Below are 21,154 nucleotides of genomic sequence, written 5' to 3'. Positions count from 1 at the left end.
TCATGAAAAGGACAGAGAAGCACATGGAGAGGGAGCACATGCCACTGTAGAAGCCCTGCTCCAAGGAGCCCCAGCCCCTGCATCAGGTGACACCAAGTGTAGGGATGGCACTGTGTGAGGCCAATTTGTATCTGAGTTTACTAAGCCAAGATACCATCTTCCAGCTATGCAGACAAATCTACAAAAAGTATAGATTTTGCCACAGCACGGGGAAAACCCAAATGAATATGAACACAACTTGCTGCACTGGATCTTCCCACTGGGTAGCTAGGGATTCTTACACAATGTGAACTGATAACCTTAGGTGAGCTTTATGATGGTGGGGGAATAACTCATCATTTTTGGTGGCAGCTTTGTGTTTGTGTGTGTGATAACATGTCTACTCAAAAACAATGTATATCTTTCAATTTATTTGTTAGATGTGTATCTTGCCTTTCCTCTGATAACTCAAGGCAACCTATGTGGGTCAATTCAAGCCTTCTCATATGAGGGGGGGGGACAAAACGGACCCACAGAGTAGTGACTTTCTCAGTGCTTCTCTGTATGTTGACATAGTACTTCTGTTCTTTTCCCTGAGGGAGATGATGGTAAAAGCATACCTTTTGTAAAATGGATTTTTCCAGTGCAACAAAAGACACACTTTTACTACCATCTGCCTCTGGAAGAGAATGGAAATGCTATGGAGACTGAGAAAGCTGCTACTCTTCCTCTCCATTTCAGCTTTCTTTTCTCATGCAAAGAGGTTCTCCATTTTATCCTCAGTACATCCCTTAGCAAGCTAATAGAGTATGACCAGTAACCCAAAGAGAGTATTAAGCACACATTCTCCATTGAATAACATGATTCTGTGAGGACTTGAATCCCAGGCTTAGTTCAATATATTAACTATTACAACACATTAAGAAAAGAAGCAACATTTGAAGTGTATGCACAATATGCTTCACACATAATTCTGAGAGTGTGTCTAAACAGGTGGCTCCTACTCCTCACAATGGAAAAGGCACTGTGGAACAATTCAGTTTTTCTTTACCTATAAGATGCCCTCTTAGTGGGAAAAAGATGAAAGAGTTAAAAAACACGGGAAGGCTACAAACTGCAGAAAGTGTCATATAGATCTTCTGGAAGCTTCCATGAATGATGTAATGTGATTATTGGAGTAAAAGCCTTGCCCTGAGTTTTCAGACAAAAGGAACATCATGCTCTGCATTCAGTTGGTCACACCTGCACTGCATGGGGAATGTGCACTTAATACTCTTATTTTTCTAGCACTTGGGATTAAAGTTTTGTCTAATCCACATGCAATGCAGCTGCGCTTGATAAGAGTCATCTGTTATTCAGATGACTGTGCATTAATATTTCCAAATCTAAGTGTTAGAGACAACTTCCATTAAAATGCCTAGGTAAATGAGGAAACTTAAGTAGGACAAAATCTGCTGCTCTTAAAAAGCTATTATAGATAAAAAATATTATGAGTTTGGTCAAGTGACTATGATGGAATTACTGTGAGAAAATCAGTGGAAGCTGAATCTTCTTTCCCTTTTATGCGTTCATTTCACTGACTCTATGCTTTATGTATTTTCACTCTGAGCACTCAGAGATTGATAAAGCGGTGGAGGGGGGGATCGGATAGGACAGGATCCCCACTCCTACCATAGCAATACCTATGTAGTTACATGAATCCTAATGGAGCACCTTGTCACAATGCTCCAGTACATATGGAGCTTATCTGCCTGTAGCACTTGGCCTTTTGAATTAAAAAATAGAAGCAAGACTGATAGGTTATTTTAAATGGTGGGGGGAGAGAAAACATTTATACCTTACTCTACACAGTCAAGAGTTTTTGGAGAATTTTACATATCGATTCCAGGAGAGATGAGGCAGACAAGGATGAAAGTCATTTTCTTTCAAGCTTACAATCTAATAGGGATGGGGAAGCAAAAAGGAAACAAGAATCTTCAAGCATCATTTTCTTAATATTTTGAGGCTCCTTATTCTTAACTGTCTGCAGGTTGACTTCAAATTATAGAAACCCTATGAGTGAGAGACCTCCACCCTGTCATCACTTGTCCTGCTCAGGTCTTGCAAAACCAGGACCATGAGTTCCTTGATTGAGTTTATCTATCTGTAATGCAATCTTCTTTTTCCTACTGCCTCCACCTTGGAGTACTCTCCTGGCTCTCAGGAGCCCATAATCCTGTCACCTCAGAAAGATAGTAATTAGTGGGTGGAATGGCTGCTGCATGAAAACCAAGGAACAGGCAATGTTCAGTAAAAAGGCTTCACAGGAGGACTGACAGTGGTCATATTTTCCTTCTCTCTCTTTGTTTCTCTCTCAGTCTTCAGAGTTCATTTTTTAAAAAAAAAAATAAATACAAACTTTCCCATATCATCAAGGAACCAAGGAAAAAAAAAGGAGGAAAATTTCTAACCTAAAAATCTTTTTTTTTCTTGCAGCCATCCAGAAATTATTCAGTTCTTAGTTTCTCTTTGAAATGCCCCTTCTCATTTTGTTTCTCGTGTCCCTCTTGGTTTTCAAGCCTCAGACCAGTAAGAGTATCTGAGAGAAATGGAACAGAGTTGCTTGTCCCATCGTAATAACCTTTATCCCATGATTCATGAAGCAATAGAATTCCTGCCCTTGCAGATCTCAGGTCAATGGACTTTGGATCTATGAACCATCTTATTCACTAATTATCTGTTGGTAGCACACAACAAGTAGGGTCTGGATTCCTTCCAGTGATGGAATCATGCATACATATCTTGGAAACCACTGCCTTTTCCTCTGTTGACATAAATGGAAAAGCCCTATAGGCAAGTGAGCACTATGTGTGTTCTGGAACCCCTGATCATTTGAGGATTTGCCCTCAACTCATCTGACTAAATGATGAACAGATGATGTATACCCCTTGACAAAGGAGTGGCCAACTCAGAAGTCATCATTGTGCCTTTGAAGGCTCTATATTCAGAAGTGATTTTCCCATCGCAGTTTCTTTTATCACAGCAGTACTGTATCTGAGGATCCTTCCTCAGAGCTAACTATTATCACTTCTCACTGACAACCCAGAGAACATCAAAGCACAAAGCAGAAAATGAATGGCAGGAAGTGGAAGCTGGACAGTAAATCAATAGCATCAAAGCTCGTGTCAAGAAAGATGATGCACAAGACAGACAATCTAATTTCAAGCTGTATTCAGAAAAGTCACCACTGCCAGAGTCTGAGTCATCAGGTTCACTAACAGTATAAGGGAAAACAGGTGTCACTAAAGCTCCCAGAAATCCCAGTGAGCATGGTCAATTGTCAGAACTGATGGAAGTTGTGATCCAAAACATTTGGAGGGAACCAGATTGCAGTTTGTGACATAGGAAGTTCTCTTTGTGACATAGTAAGTAACCTTATATCTGGTTGGACTATTTGCTCACCAAGACCTTCACTGTCTCTTCAGACAGACAGTGGCTTTCCATGTTCTTACGCAGGCTGATTTTTTTTACCTGTAGATGCTAGAAACTGAACCTGAGACTACATGAAAAATATGTGTTTGAGCATTCCTTAAACTACAGTACCTACCACATTAATATTAACAACAACAACAACAACAACAACAGGCAAGATTTGTATCCAGGATTACTCTATTACAGAACAGACTGAAGGGAGAAAATGACAGAACCCCACTGGTGATCACATACAACTCCTTGATATGCCTGAGACCATTGAGGCATATCGTCAGTAAACAATGAACAATGAACTATAACCCATTCTGGACAATAATATTGACTTCACAGGGACTCTTAGTGACAGACCTTTACTCACCTACAGACATCCTCCAAACCTCAAACAAGTACCTACCTACAGGAGGACCTGCAACACAGGTGTGAACACAAACCCAGCTGCCAACTCTGCCCTCACATTCATTCAGGAAATGTCATCACTGGACTTAATGACATCATCCACAGTAACAAAGGGAGTTTCATATGCTCATCTTCTGTGATGTATGCCATCCTCTGTCAGCAATGCCCTTCAGCATTCTACATTAGAAAAAAGGCCAGTTCCTGCACCGGAGGAAAAATGGAAATAAACCATCCATTAGGAATGGGAACACAGAACATTTCAGTGTCCATAGGCATTCCATCTCAGACCTCAGAATAGTGATCCTTGAACAAAAGAACTACAAAGGAAGATTGGAAAGAGAAATGGCAGAATCGGAATGTATCCACAGACTACAGTCCATCAGCAATGGTTTGAATAGAGATAATGGTTTCCTGGAACACTATACGTATTTCAATTCCCTAACCCCCATCCTCATGAGGGTGCCCTTGACCAGTTCATCATATCCCCCTCTCTATTTCCACGTTACATTCCAACACTCATTCATATGGTTATCTACTCTCCTCAGCTTTACATATCAGCCTTCCTCCTGTCTTTGCCCCCCTCTTCCCCCCAACAATTATAGTTAAAAATGAACTTGTCATCTCATCTCCATACCGAGAAGGGTTTGAATTTGAATTGACATTCTCATACACAAACAGTTTATATAGGTCTGTCTCCGTATTCTCCATTCCAAACATGCATCTGAGGAAGTAGGCTGAAGTCTACAATAGCTCATGCTACTAACTTCTTTCTTTGAGTTAATCTCAAAGGTGCCACAAGATCCCTTTGCATACTTGTGTTCTGTCCATGAGCCACATTCTTTCCCTTAATTGGTCTCAATTGGAAGCTGACTTTGTCAGTTGAACACAAATATTCCAACCAGCAATGGTGCCAAAGAAATCTTATATGAGAGGAGACAGAGGTATGATCTCTGAGCAGGTTATCAATTGAGCAGATCACTGGAGTATTCATTGACTCTTGATGCTTACCAATGGCTAGGTTGATGCTTCTCCTAAATTCCTGATTATTAAATATAGATTTTGCTGAGACACTGAGACTGAGCTGGACTGAACTAAGTAAACTCACTCTGACAGCTGCAGACTGAATAGTTAATATTGTCTTGTTGAGTGTTTGCCCTAGTAAGATTAAACAACAACTTCTTGTGGCTTTGAAAATGATGTGTTACTTATGTATAGTAAATTGTACACATTGTATACACAGGTTATATTTACAGTTACTTTCAAAACTAAATAATCTGTGGAGACTCCCTCCAAATGGTCATAAACAGTCTCTAGCATGGAGTCAAGCATCCAAAACATTCCAAAAAAGTATAAATTCCAAATAGCAAACCTTGATTTTGCCATTTTATATAAGGGACACCATTTTGCTATGCCATTGTGTTTAATGGGACTTGAGCATCCACAGATTTTGTTATTCATGGGGGGTCCTGAAACCAAACCCCAGCGGATAACAGGGGACCACTGTACTTTATAATATAAAGAATAAATGTGAAATTTTGGTACTCATTAAAATTTGCTGGCTTCACTTGAAATTCCTTGAATGATTTGCTTAAGATTGTCTTCCAATATTCCCCCCAGGTTTTGTTTCACACAGAATAGCTGCGGTGCTACAATTACAATAAAAACAGATAGAATAATTATTTTAACTATGTTTTAATGTGCTTTTAAACTATTTCAATTTAGTGTTTTAATAATAATATGGTTTATTCAATGGATTATTTAACATTTGTATCAAATAGGTTTTAGCTGTAATTGGTTTGAATGTGTTCTAAGTTGCTTTAGATCCCATACTGGGAGGAAGATGAGATATCAAAGCACTTTCGCATAAAATGGCTAGAAGAATTAAATCTTTGAGGTTTGTGGTTCTTCACTCACGTGAGTCATTCTCTGTTCCCCAATCTGTAGTATCTGCTTAATGTTTCTGATGGTATCAGGACAGATGAAAAGTATACTGAAACATTGCATGTAGACCATTTTGACAATTAGTAGCACTATGGAATGCTGGAATTAGTAGTTTAGGGAGCAGCATTTAGAATTCTCAGCAAGAGAGCTGACTGTCTCACCAAAATGGAATCAATGATATAGTGGTTTACTATGAAAAGACCTTTAGAAACTACATGACATAAATGCTACCACTACTATTATACTACAACTACTGATTACAAAGAATTGTTCTATCTTGGATCAAATATATATCAAAACAGAGACTGCAGTCAAGAAATTAGATGGAGACTAGCAGCTATGAAAGAACTGGACAAGATCCTAAAGTGTAAAGAAATAACTCTGAACATGAAAGTGAGGATCATCCAAGCCATCATATTCCCCTTCGCTATCTGCGGATGTGAGGCTGGAGAGTGAAGGAAGTTAATAGAAAGAAAAGCAACTGTTTTGAAATGTGGTGCTGGGGAAGAGTGCTGAGGATACTGTGGATGGCCAAGAAGACAAACAAATGGGCTCTAGAAGAGATCAAGCCCAAACTCCCGCTTGAATCCATGATGACTGAACTGAGACTGCTGCACTTTGGCTACATAATGAGGATGCAGCATTAGAAGAGACAATAATGCTAGGGAAGGTAGACAGCACTAGAAAGAGAGGGAGACTGCATGCCAGATGGTTGGACTTGGTCAGAGAGGCCATAGGCCTGAGCCTGAAAGACCTGAGTAGAAAAATGGAGGACACTGGGTCTTGGAGAAGTCTCTTTTATGAGTCATGGTCAACATGAAGGCAGCTAACAACAAAACTTATTACTTTATATTATGTACTTTTTAATTATAAAAAAGAAGTATCACAATCTCCATACAGCAATTTACTTTATCTCATTTCTCAGATTACAGTCCACAGCCCCCAAGAACTATGAACTACTTTCTTCCCCAGCATTATCATATTTGTAAAAAGAAGGATCTATGAAAAGAATCTCACACAAAATATGCATCATGCAGAGCTCCATTTTAACACTAATGAGTTGGAGATATATACACATACTCACACACACACACACACACACACACACACACTTCAAAGCTGGCACCAGCTACATTTCCTGAAAAATCAGTCCTTTAGAAAACTGAAAGCATGAGACAATTGAAAAGGATGAAAAGAAAGCCTGAAATGCATCCATTTTTTGAAGAGCGAAATGTAGTTTTCTAGGCTCTTATTAGATAGTTCCCAGCATGCACAATATCTTGTGAGGTGCATGTTGTGTGCTTTGTTCCTAAGTCTGAATGAAGAAAGCATTGTAGTGCCAGAGAATTCATTGTGAATTCCACCACTGCCACACTCTAAATTTTCAGCTAAATTGTCCAATCTTTTGAATCATAACTGGAACTAACTATTATAACAGTGGGATATATTGATCAAAAGTGTTGTATCAACCCACATATTCCCTTTTAAATCACAATTTTTTTATTTATTTTTTATTTTATTTTATTATTATTATTATTATTTTATTTTTTTTTTATTTTTTTTGCCTATTGTAAAGAGGTTATAGCCCTTTTGGAAGGTATTCATGAGAAATTACTTCTCCTCTAACTTAGAGTCTCTCACAGCTATAGTTATAGCTCTTCATAAGTCATCTCCTTTCCCCCAGTTCTTTGATGCACTAACTGATTGTACTAGAAAATCACAAGTTATGTAGCATCACTGCCATTATGGTTCCTTCATAAGCACTAGTTATAGATGGGACAATTGAATCACATATTTGATCCAAGCGCAAGACTTTAAAATGTGTGAACACTAATATCGAAGGAGGAAGGTAACTGGTTTCTGCACATGGAAGTAAGATATGAGTACTCCTCAAATTACAGCTTTACTCATGCTACCATTTCCTCCTGTCTCATTGCCTATTTTGGGTCCATTGGATCCCCCCCCCCCCCAAGATAATGCTTCACTTGATTTTATTGTTACCACAAAGATCCTGAACAGAAATCATATGTGGTACAGTCCTTTTAAGGCTATGTGAACACTGAAATCTTTGGAGGTTATTGGTCTATTCGGTTAATTTTCTATGTGAGCATATTGGTTGGTTGGTTTCTGAGCAGGAAACATAAAATCATTTGTCCCCAGCTCTAAATTCAACAGTCTTAATGGAACTCTACCAAATGCTCTTTCTGTATGCCTCAGTCAGCCATTGATAGGAAATATGCTGATAATTGCTTGCCTAGTTGATTTTAGCTCACATCTGTAATGAAATAAGCTATAGCCTATGGAACCTTTAAAATACAATATGAAACAATAGCCCCTTATAAACCTTTGTCTTTATTTATACAATAAAATGTTATATGCCCATCAAGTGTTCTATAACCACATCCCTTCTCCAGAGCTGGATTCCACCTCATATATTGATTTCTTTCCTCGGTTTTTAAAAGCAAAACTGCTCTGTTGCCATTTTTAATTGACTGGCGGCATTACATATTGTAGTGGCTTCTGCATTATTAATAGACCAGCTCAGTTCCTCTAAGGAAAGTTTGCAAATCCAAATGATATTCTTGCCACACAGACACACAATAGTCAGCTTGCATTCATGTAAAAAGACTTCCTGTATACATATTCAACATGAAATAAGACCTTTAAAAATTTATTGTTTTGCATCTTTTTGTGTCTCTGGGAGAGCTAGGTCATTTGCTGTCTTTGGATACCATATTATTAGGGAAGAATGGTCAACTGTCATGGCTTTGGGGGGTTTCATTGGACCCATGTGAGACCCCAGAGGACCATATCTCTCACCTCCCTCTTGATTCTGGGTGTCAAAAACGGTTTCATACCTAAATGACCAGTAGCACCACAAAGCTTCTGGGAATGCTATGGACCATTTTGCTGAATGTTAAAAAAAAATGCAGCTTAGAACCTGTTACAAGGTCAGATGGGTTTTATTTCCAAACAGGAATTGACTTGACAGTCACTTCCAGTTTGCAGGGGGGGGGGGGGAGAAGAAGCTTGGCTGATGTTTTTAAGAGTGAGCCTCCCAACTCCCAAAGACAGCAATTTGGTCAGCTGAAACCCTCACAAAAGTTTTATGTACACCAGTGTTACTATAAGAATAAGTATAAAAGTATAAATGGACTAAATCGTTAAGAAGAAAAGGACTGTTTTCCTGATGATTCCCTGGCAATTCCAATAATAATAATAATAATAATAATAATAATAATAATAATAATAATAATATTTATATCCCACCTCTTCTGTTATGGGGCCCAAGGCGGGTAACAACAAAGTTTGTACAATACACAAAAATAAAAACAACAAGCCCCACAAGACCCCAGCCCAACTCTCCCTCAAGTAGAAAATTAAACAATAAAACATGGTTACAACATACATAACAATACATCAAAATTAATAAACAATCCATGAATGAGAAAAATAATAAGAGGAGGGGGATTCAATTGGTTCTGGACATTATCAATTGGGGAAGGCCTGTCGGAAGAGAAAGGTTTTTGTCGCCTTTTTGAAAGCCTCAAGCAAGGATAATTGGCGAATCTCTTCCGGCAGGTCATCCCAAGTTTTTGGAGCGGTGACAGAGAAGGACCTCCGGGAGGTCACCACCAGTCTGGTCTTTCTAGATTGTAAGAGGTTTTTCCTGGAGGATCGGAGTGTACGGGAAGGATTGTGTGGGATGAGGCGTTCCTTCATGTAGGGCTTTATAAGTGATAACCAACACCTTGTACTGTGCCCAGAAGCGAATAGGCAGCCAATGTAGTAATTTTAAAATAGGTGTAATATTTTCTGGCGACCAGTCTGGCTGCCATGTTTTGTATCCATTGGAGCTTCCGGACGTGGCACAAAGGTTGGCCCATGTAGAGCACATTGAAGAAATCATGAAAACACTTCCATTCCCCTTCAGTAGCACCACACATGATCACACCATAGATGCTTCTGCCCATGTCTGATGCTGAACAGAAAGAAAACAAAAATAATGACCACAGAAGAAATAGACAAATTCAATCTAGACAATGAGGAAATTGAAATAGTTAAAGAATTCCCATATCTAGGATCAAACATTGACCAGAATGGAGATTGCAGTCAAGAAATAAGAAGAAGACTAGGAATGGGAAGGGCAGCTATGAAAGGACTGGAAAAGATACAAAAGAGAAAAGACATACAACTGAGTACTCAAGTCAGAATCTTCCAGGTCATTGTATTTCCAATTACCACATACAGATGTGAGAGCTAGATAGTGAAAGAAGCAGACAGAAAAAAAATCAACTCATTTGAAATGTGGTGCTGGAGAAGAGTACTTAGGATACCATGGACAGCAAAGAAGACAAACCAGATGGGTTCTTGAACAGATGAGATCAAGGTTCTCCTTGGAAGCAAAGATGGCCAAGTTGAGACTACCATACTTCGTCTACATAATGAGAAGGCCTGGATCACTGGAAAAAACAATAATAATAGGAAAGGTAGAGGGTAGAAGAAAGAGAGGAAGACCACAAACCAGGGCAAGGCAGTGGAGGACAGGGATTCTTATCTAATTTGTAATGTTGATAGGACATCAACACATGGCAGTTAACATGAACTCTATGTGAGAAACAAATTCTATGATCCAGTGTGATTATTTTTCAAAAAACCAACACACAGATCATTATTCCCTTTTTACTACCAATCAATCTCTCTGTCTGTGTTAGGGTAGGTGTGTATGCTTACAGTATCAAATGTACTTCGATTATGCTTGAAAATGCCCACCACTCACACTAGGAGAAGCCTTTTATTTTTACCTACACCCACTTTAAAGCATGCTTCTGACTGATGTAGGATCCTTCAGACTCAACAGTATAGAATGTGATGAAAAGGCTGCAGTGGAGAAGACCTATTGGAAAATATTAGGGCTCCAACTTGTGTCTAACATCTGTTTGTACCTTTGAACATAAGCTGCTTTAGATTCCCACCCCCCCTCAAGCTACAAACAACTAATGGACAAGTCAGTCTTTTATTTTATTTTCCCCCACAGTATTTCTTCTCTGGCCTATGTAACAGAGAAGCATCCCATTCTATGATCATAAAAATGTTTATGTTGCTAGTAAGAGTACCCTTCAAACACATTTTTTATCTTATTGAAGGTCAAAACTTTCAGTTTGAATAAATGAGCATATATCCAGAACATCTGGAAGATTACTATTTAGAAACATTCTCTGCCACCAGCTGTTTCTCTTCTGGGTTGAGACACTTTCTGAATAATTAAGCATGCATTTCACTCTAGATAGAGATGTTCATTAAGGAAACCAAAAAAAGATCAGCAACTACCATTTGGAAACAATATGTTCTGGTGTGTCACGGGAGACATGTTGTTCAGTTACATTCTTAATATTTTCCAAGGTAAACCAACAAATGTTTGGGTTCAAATAGTCCTTTTAGTATACAACAGAGTGAAACAATGCACACATATGTGTCTTCAGTACCAGGGTCTGGAATTTATGAATCCCAAATAATGGTACTTGTAAAACTTTCACTCACTTTCACTCTCTCACTCACTCTCTCTCTCTCTCTCTCTCTCTCTCTCTCACACACACAGAGGGGGGGGGGAAGGGAGTGTCCTGTTTCAGGCTGGCTGGGAGGAAACCATCAACTGATAATGCAGGCAGAGGCAGTGAATTACAAGCAGCTAGGAAGTGTCCTTGCCTGTAAGAGTCTGTTAAAACAAAGGCATTGATCAAGCAGTCCGAGTCAAGCGAAACAACAGGAATCAAGGTCAACACAGTCCAAGGGTTGAAGAAGGCTCAAAGTCGAAAGTAGGAAATGCAGGAGTCTGGAAACAGGTATCAGGTACAGGAATGCTGGGCAGGAAACAGACAAGTTGCTTCTAGCAACTGCTTTAGGCAAACTCAGCTTTTAAATAGCCTGACACCATCTGTTTCTAATCAGAGCTTGCTTGCTGCTTGGCCTGCGGCTTGGCTGAGTATCTTAGAGGCAAAACAGACCACCAGCTTCAGCCGGCTTCAGGGTGGCATGGGGGTATGGGGTTTGAATGCTGCATGCCCCAACACTGCCCGCCCATCCAGACAACTGCCACTGAGGCAGCATTGTGATGCTCCAGCAGCATGGCTTTATACACCACACACTGCAGGAGCACCGAAAAGCTGGCACCATGGTGGAAAGGGTGGCTTTTTTCCACCCCAAAAAGGAGTGGCATTTTGCCAGTCCTTTTTGGGCTGGAAAAACACCAAATCAGGGCCACGGCACATGGTTGCCGTGGCCCAATCCATTGATCGAAAGGGTGGCATCACTATCTTTGTTGCATCCTTTGTTGGATCCTTTTGTCCTTCCTCCTATATTGAAGACTTAAGACCCCAGCTGTGTCATCTTCCTCATCAGCAGGAGAATCTTACCCTTGCCCTGCTGGCTGAGGTTCTTCAGCAGAGGGAGCTGGCTGGGAATGCTTGAAGTGGGAAATTATGCAGGAAGAAGGAATCAAATTGGCGATCTATCCCATCTAGCACTTTTTCCACAGTGACCAGCCACATATTTAAGAGAAGCCCATAAAGCTGGATATGGAGATGAAACCACTCTACCATTCACCAGAGATGTCACTGTCTTTCAGTAGTGAAACCATGCTATGTTTTATGTGAACTATTCTAGGCTTTACAGGAGCTATTCAAGGTATTAAACCTACTTTGGGATCAAAGTACAGCATTATGAATATCTCCCATAAAACCCAACTTGGAATCATCACAATGAAGCAACATAGACACCAGCCATTTCTATTACATTTGTTCCCCACCCACTAGTATACAGGTCTTCAAGAGGAAATATACAGTCATAAAGAATAATAACAATGATCCCACTCCAACCTCTCAAGTTGCAGGTAAACATATTATTGTCACATCTATATACTTTATATCAAAAATCTGGCAAAACAAAAGCACCATAGTATTTACAAAGGACACCATTTACACAAACACAGGTATACTGCCATAAACATACAATGACAGAGACCTGGGTAGCATTATCATGTCTCCTCAGTTATTAAGTTCTTCAAATGAACTCAGAGCATCAGTCTCTCCCCCCTCATCCCATTGTGAACATAAAGTAAGTCCTAAATGTTGCTTTTTGTCTTTTCTTTAACATTTAATTCTTATCACTTAAGAAAGAAATAGAAGAGTGGAGGTAGTAAGCCATTTAAATCCATCCATGCAGTGCTTCCCAGTTTCCATTTACTCTGACTTCTGTGCAAGCCCAGCATTTCAAATTTGCACTGGATTAATTAGCTAATTAGATTCTTTAGGAAGCCAAAACTCTCCCTTGTCTAGCCTTTGCCCCATTGACCTTGGATATTCCAGTTTTGCAGAGAGGGTATCAAATTAGTTGCCAGAGAGTTATTTATCTGTTTGGCTCACTGTGCAATGAAAAATCCAGTACACACACCACAACAAATGTGTATGGTGTAATACTAATGCAGAATGAAAGTTAGGAAAACATGGGAGAGTGATCCAGAAGAGGAGGGTTTTCTTGTACAAATCAGCAAGTCGTTCCCACTACGATAAGCTCCAAATCTTGATTCGGGGTATATGCCCCTAGTTCCCACTGGAAATCCATTCTGATCCTCATTGAATCAATTCCAGGGGAAATAAAGTGGAGCAAATGCAAAAAGTCTGGGGTTTTTTTGGTAGCAGTTATTTTGAGGTTCTTTTGAGAAGAATCGGTTCTGACACGATTCCTAACAGTGGGAATGCCAGATCAGAATTGATTCTTTCTGAGGGGAGGGACAAGTGGCAGAGGGGTGATGTTTTGACAGATCCACCATTTCCCCCCCCTTGCAGCACTGCCTGTGTACTTGTGTGTGTGTGTTTAAAAAAAAATAAAATTGATAGAATATGCAATTGTTTGATTTTGTACCTACTTGCAAGGCAATTAGGTGCAAAATCAATCAATTTAAAATTCTATATTTTATTATTTTTTTTAAAAAAGAAAATTGACCTCCCCTCTATCCTCCTGGTGCCTTCCTTCCTCACTTGGCTTCCTCGCTTGCCTCCCTGGTGCCTTCCTTCCTTCCCACTTGGCTTCCTCGGTGCATGTTTGCTGTCCCCGGCCTTGGCTCTCCCCCCTCCCCCCCGGGCTTGTGCTCCATTGCCGGCTTCCCCCATCCCTGGCTTGAAGTGGTGCAAATGGGGACAGAAAAAAAAACCCTGATTCAAGTGGCATAAAAAGAGATCCCCTTTTATAGTGAGAACAACGGATCTTTTGAAATCGGTTACAGACATAGAGCAGATCTAAATCACAACCCGTGATATTCTGCCAGTGGGAATGAGCCCCAGGTGATGCAAGTTAATTGCTTTCCCAAGTTACTTTTATTCCGCAGGAAACTAGTATCCTGGAAGGTGCATCTTAACATGGAAAAATCTAGGATAGCATTACTCTCAGTACTGAGAAACATCCAGGCTGTAATAATTTTGAAAAGTTCAACTTCTTTTCAGAGTCATTGAAAGGAATAATTATAATTATCTTAGTGAGAAAATAGTAAGAGAGAAGTTCCATGTTTTAAGATCAATTGACTTTTAAAGCATTCATGATTCAAAGATTAATATTGTGAAGTCTGGAAACTGGCCTTATCTAGACAAATATGGAATCCCAAATTGTTTCAGCCAGAATTTCTTCCTCATCCATCCTATGTCCAGTTAGTTTCTCTCATACTGAGATGCCTGCAGTAGAAAAGATGGAGCCGCCCGATACCTTCTCATATCGGTACAGACTGATCAGGTTATGTTCATATAATGTTCATGAATCTCACTTCATGTCATAGTTGTTTTCATAATTTCTTCTTCAATGCACTTCCCCCAACCCTATTACACATATTAATCATATTTTCATCAACAGGATTAAGACTCCTTACATGGTGTCATTTGCATTCTCTTTGAGATGATCAGAGACACTGATCCAGAATTACTTAATGGAGGGGTGTCATGCATTCAAATCATATTTATAATAACAATGCACTGATTCATCCACTCACGCCCCATGAATTTCATACAGTTTTCTTAGGCAAGGAATACATAGAGATGGTTTTGCTAGTTCCTTCCTCCAAAATCTGGCCTACAGCCCCTGTTATCCATTGGTAGTCTCCCATCCAAGAACTAACCAAGAATAACTGTGCTTAGCTTCCAAGATCAGACAGGATCTGATGCTTTTAGGGTAGGCTGGTTGGAATACAGCTTCCCTCCCCTTCTAAAAATAATAATGGTGAATCAAGGTTTCTGTGTTATGAAAGTACATATGTAGACTGAACTTTCACAATGTATTTCCACTTTCTTCAGAAGAAAAATGTACACAAATCAAATCAATAAAGTTGGGATCTTATACTATGGAATGCAAGAAAATCCATTGTTTGAAACAACTGCAGGAGTCTAATTTTAGTACTATTTTTGGAAAGGACCAAAAATGTGAGCTAAAGGCATGGATGTATTTATTATTATTATTATTGTTATTATTATTATTATTATTATTATTATTATTATTATTATTATTTTGGAGCAGCTTTAACAAATGCTAAGGAAATGGTCAGAGACTGCTATGAAAGGGAAGAAAACATTTAGCAAATTTGAGAAATGTCTTTTCTCATCTTTGCCTAGGCATGATGTTATCAAGCTGTACTGAAAAAAGGGAAATTTTGTAGAAATGGGGTGGGAGTGAGGGTTTGGTCAGGCCCAGGATTTGGTTGTGGAGAATTGTAAGATGCTTGCTGCTCTGCAAAAAGACCTAAGGTGGGAAAAGGAAACTATGGAGTGTAGGTTTTATCTCTTTCAAGGACAGACACAGTATAGCCCTGGGGCTATATGCAGCTCCTTAAGCCAGATGTTGTGACCTTTGACCTTCACAAGACAACCCCTGAAATCTATATCATCTTTTTTCTGTCTCCCAAAGGAGACAAAGGAGTCTTTCCTGGAAGCCTCAAGGAGCGATTCACCTTTTAAATAGCTTGCAGCACCTTCCTGCATTGTTAAACATCAAATATACTTATTTCACAAAACCAGAAGTGGAGTTAAAGTAACTTCTATTTTTACTTTTACCCTCCTTCCATCCTCCTTGTCATTTTTGGGACTCTGTGTGGCTCCCAGAGGATCCCAGTGCAGAAAATTGGTCTCCAGATGCGCCACAGCTGCCCATCCCTGTCTTTGTTAATTGCCATCCATGCTCAAGTTGTATATTTGTAGACTATTTCAAGACACAATACACCAGTGATGATTTCATTCTTAGAGACCCAGTTTGAATAAGAGCTGCTGTACCCATGAAACTTCTCACTGTCTGGAAAATTGGGTTGCACACAAAAACATGACAATGAGGTTAAACTGATTTGAGCTGAGTACAGAAAGAAAAAGTCAAACAATAACAGCAACTAAAAAAAACACTCCTGTTTTTATGAGAAAATATAAACAGATCAACTTATAGAAAGGTGTATGGAAATGAATAGATCATACACATTTACCAAAAAAAAAGTGCAGCACTTCACTAGTTTCTGCACTCCTTATTTCACACACTTCCTTTTCATCACTTCCTTCTCATCAACTCAATCAATACTGGAGAAAGCACTCCTGGCAGAGAAACTGTAAATACCTTGGAGTCCTGGGAACTAGGGAGTATTTCATAGTTGTTGAATTCTAATTCTAAATGTGGCAGCACTAAGTACTATGACTTCTTGGGGAATTAGACCCACATACTGTATACTCATGTGCATTCATACATTATTGATTCAAAGTACAGTAACAAACAAACTAAGCTTCTTACACTAAAAAGAGAAAGGACAGTATGTTTGCTACAACAAGGAATGCAACATTTATCTTCTCATATATCAAGGCAGGCTGGACTTTTGTGGTATCCAAAGGCCTGTAGGATGTTTCAGATGTGTCACACCAAGGGCAGACTGAACAGTGTGGCAATCTCTAATAACTTTAGAAGCTTCTGTGCTACTTGTCACTATCATCATGAGCTACACTACTGAATCAGATTGCTTTAAATAAAGATCTTTTTTTTTTTTTACAAAAAGTTAGCCTTACCTTCCTCCATTCTCCTCAAATGAAAGAGGTTGCTGCCACTGCCAAAAAAGAAAGATATGGTCGTTGAGAGTACATTTAGGGTGCAGTTGGAGAGAGCTGCCTTGCCAGGCTGGTTGTACCAAACAGTTGGCACAAGGGGCACACTTGGGCTGCATGAGTGGTGTCAGCTACGAAAGAGAGTTTAAAGGAGGAGGTGAAATTTCTCTGAATGCTTAGAGATTAAGAGAACAAGACAGCTTTTTTTTTCTTGGCACAACAGTGATAGGAACAGTAACATGTTGGTATAGAGTATTTCAATCAGGTACTTTCTGGCCTGTAGGAATGACTTGATGAATGGTTGGAGTAATGAATAAATAGTTCTTTTCAAAAGTAATATTCCAAGCGTAGAATGGTACTTACTTTAGTTATAGCTCTAAGGCCTGAAACAGATGGGCCAAAAGGGTCACACCAGAACCGTGCCTGCCCCAATCACACTGGGACCATGGTGACCACACAGGCCCACTTCCAAAGTAGGCTGCTGCTGCAGTTCCGAAGATTTAGTCCACTTCCTTTTGTGCCAGATTTTTTGTTTGAATCCCAGCTCAGTCATGGAAACCAGCTGGGTGACCTTGGACAAGTCACATTCTCTTAGCTTCAGAGAAAGGTAAGTCCAAACCTCCTCTGAACAAATCTTGACAAGAAAACCCTGTGATCGGTTCATTTTAAGGTCACTATAAGTCAGGAATGACTTAAAGGCACACAATAATAAGGGTATCAATTATATGTTTATTTTTTAAACCAAAAAGATTACTGCATATACAAAAATATGGCCTGATTACAATGAAAAAGCAAGCCAAATGAATTCCTAACTTTGGTGAAGTTACTGCATTCTTCATAATAACTTCCTTATAATTTGTGAATACTTTATTTTTGAAATGCACATAACTTGTAAAAAAATCCTTTTGAGATATGAATACCTTTAGATTATGCATTATTTAAATTAACTGAACAGAAGTCACACACTCTCTTCCTCAGAGGATGGCAATGGCAAATCCTCTCTATAAAAAGCTACCAAGAAAACCCCATGATAGGTTCACCATAAGCACACAAAAACAAAGAGAATACCTCACTCATCTCCAAACCCCTTAATGTTCTTAATTACTTTTTTTTAAAAAGGTTTTACCTTATCTCAAATTCCTATAGATATTTCAGTACAGCAGGAGCTTCCACATTGATTTGACCTTAGCTTTAGGTGAAATCTGGTGGCAGATAGGGAAACACATCACTCAATAACATTTCCAGATATCATTGGCCTGCTCAGCTTCTTAGACTTCCCCAGATGTTTCACTTGAGGAAGCCCCAAATTTATGCCCTAAAATGTCAGTGACATTTTGACTTGTAAAAAACCAATTCGCATAGAATGTTTACCCCCACATGCATCCATTGATGTCTATGCGACTATATGCCACCAATATCCTACTTCATTCTAAAATCTCCCTAGCTAAAGTCATAAAAGAGAAGTCTCAAATGCATCAAGTAGTCTCAAATGCATCAAGAATTCCAAGAAATGTCTCTTCTTGGAAAATATTTCTAATTCTAATGTATCTGGCACCATCATATTTTAATCTTAGTAATGTGCTTTATAGACTACAGCAAAACATTTGACAGCATAGATCACAGAAATCTATGAAGGGCTCTTAAGGTCATGGAAATGCCACCCACATTTGACAGGTCTGGTGAGAAACCCATACTTACCACAAGAGGCTACTGTTAAACAAAGAATATGGTGAAATATTGCCCCTAAATTGGCAAGGGGGCTGAGCAAGGCTGCATTCTATCACCCTATTTATTCAACTTATATGCAGAAAATATCATAAGACAAGAAGATTTGGACTTTGCAGGAGTGAAGGTAGGAGGAAGGAACATCAACCATTTAAGATATGCAGATGACCCCATAATATTAGTGGAAGACATCACAGACTTGGAAAAATTACTAAGGATGAAAGTGCAAAGGCATGATTGATGTTGAACATAAAAAAACAAAAACAGTGACCACAGAAAAAAATACATAAACTCAACCTAGAAAATGAGGAAATAAAAATAGATAAAGAGTTCCCGTACCTAGGATCAAACATTGATCAGAATGGTGACTGCAGTCAAGAAATCAGAAGAGTAGGAATGGGAAAGGCAGCTTGGAAAAAACTAGACAGGATGCAAAAAGTGTAGAGATATAAAAATCAACACTAGTTAGAATCATCAAAGCCATTGTATTCCCAATCACCATGTACAGATGTGGGAGTTGTACAGTGAAGAAAGCCCATAAGAATATGAACTCATTTGAAATGTGGTGCTGGAGAAAGTGCTAAGGATACCATGGGCAGCTAAAAAGACAAATCAATGGGCTCTTGAGCAGATAAAGCCAGAATCTCCCTGGAAGCCAAGATGATCAAATTAAGGATGTCATACTTTGGTCACATCATGAGAAGGCACATCATACAGGGAGTCATACAGGGCAGAGGAAGATATGGAGGGAGGAGACAATTAAAATATCAAGTAAGAGGGGTGCACAAGAAGGTGCTTGTTGCCTCCCAATTGTCTCCCATCTCAAGTAGAATGGATAGCCTTGGTGATAGTCCCTCCAGGTTGAAAATGCAACTGCTGAATGCCAGATCAGTTAATTGAAAAACAAGTGCCATTCAGGATCTGATTCTGGATGAACATACTGACCTGGTCTGCAATGGAGTTGCAATGGTCTATCATGATTCCATGGTCCCCCTGACCAGATGCCCTCTCACACAGTCTACTGGGTTTGGCTGTGTATACCTAAAGACAGGTAGCCAGGACAGGCTAGGGATTATGTTGGTGTACCACCCACCCTGCTGCTCAATAGTCTCCCTTCCTGAAATAGGTGGTCTCAGGATTGGTGTTGGATTACCTGTGGCTATTAGTGTTGGGGGACTTCAACATCCATATTGTCCAGTTGGGAGTGACTCAGGAGTTCATGGCCTCTGTGACAATCATGGGTCTGTCCCAAGTGGTATCTGGCCCTAGCCATGCTGCTGGGCACACTCTGGATTTTGTTTGCTGTGCTGGGTGAGGTGATATTGATCTTGTAGTGCAAGAATTCTCTGTAGTTCTGTTGTCATGGACAGATCATTCTCTGATCAGGTTTAGACTCACTGGGACTCTGAAACTCTGCAGGGGTGGGAGAATGAATAGGGTGGCCCACCCCAGGAAGCTAATGGATCTGAATGGATTCCTGATGGCTCTTGCGGAGTTTCCTGTCATCTCAACAGGTGATACTGTTGAAGCTCTGGCCAACCTTTGGAATGGGGAAATGGCCAGGGCAGTGGACACAATTGCTCTTGAATGTCCCCTCTTATGGAGTGGAGCCAAACCACTCCCTGGTTCTCTACGGAGTTGATGAAGCAAGTAAGACAGAAACATGAGTGATGTTGGAAATCGTCTTTTTCACAGACCCTTGAAGACCCCTCCAATATTGCCAAATATTTAAAAATTGACTAAAAATATCAAAAGAGCGGCAAAATGTGGTGATTTTATTCACCCCACCTCATCCACTTCTACCTTAAAAGATCAGATAACATATAATGGGAAATATGCTCTTCCAGAGTTCCAACTCCAGCCATCACAGACAATCTTGGGTGAGCTGGGCAATTAACCTGGCCTGGTAAGTAATTGTTATGAAGATGCTGTCCAACTAAAATACATCTAAAATATATGATTTAAATTAAATATTTCAGATTTAAATATGCATGTGTATTTTCCCCATATTTAGTTAGTATGTGTTAACCTCGGTTGGCTTTGCCATTGTCCTTAGTCAAGATCTATTAACAGATATTAAAGAGGAAGCTTTTCTTCCTTCCTCAGAATTCCTTCAGTCTATTTTAATTATCTTCTTCGTCTAGACAGTTGGGTAAACAAAATCCACTGAATGCTTATTAGCCCATTGTAGCTTAGCCAGTCAACTGCATTTCAATGATAATTGGGTGGTTTCAAGGAATAATGCAATGTATTAATGCTGTACTTTAAACAAGCCATGCATTTCCTTAGAATGTGTCTATACGTATTATCCTTATTGAATGACCATTGATTAATCACTTATTTGATTTAAATCTTCACATTGCCAAATGAATACAGCTACTTTTCAATATATCAAAGACAGGAAGAGTGAGAAAAATTACAATTTAATACAGAAAAGATATTAGCTTTTTTTTCCCTTTGAAAGGCCATATTTAACTGTTTCAGTCCTAGTTTGCAAAGAGGAAAAAAATGAGTGTGGAATAAACCAAGGGGAT

The 21,154-nt window shown here is 39.4% G+C and overlaps 1 long non-coding RNA gene across 4 annotated transcripts in view; it reads right to left on the bottom strand.

Annotated features, from left to right (window-relative positions):
• Positions 1-21,154, bottom strand: part of LOC121927744 — a 216,173-nt gene that overhangs the window by 175,358 nt on the left and 19,661 nt on the right. For 2 of the 4 annotated variants that reach the window (XR_006103319.1, XR_006103321.1), the window contains exon 2: positions 16,860-16,897. The exons of the other annotated variants lie outside the window; for them this stretch is intronic. This is a non-coding gene — a long non-coding RNA (uncharacterized LOC121927744). The remainder of the gene's footprint in view (positions 1-16,859; positions 16,898-21,154) is intronic. 4 annotated transcript variants of the gene reach the window in all.

The sequence above is a fragment of the Sceloporus undulatus genome, chromosome 4 (genome assembly GCF_019175285.1).
Source record: "Sceloporus undulatus isolate JIND9_A2432 ecotype Alabama chromosome 4, SceUnd_v1.1, whole genome shotgun sequence".
NCBI lineage: Eukaryota > Metazoa > Chordata > Lepidosauria > Squamata > Phrynosomatidae > Sceloporus > Sceloporus undulatus.
Note: the sequence above shows the minus strand (reverse complement) of the source record. Positions and strands in the feature narration are given on the sequence as shown.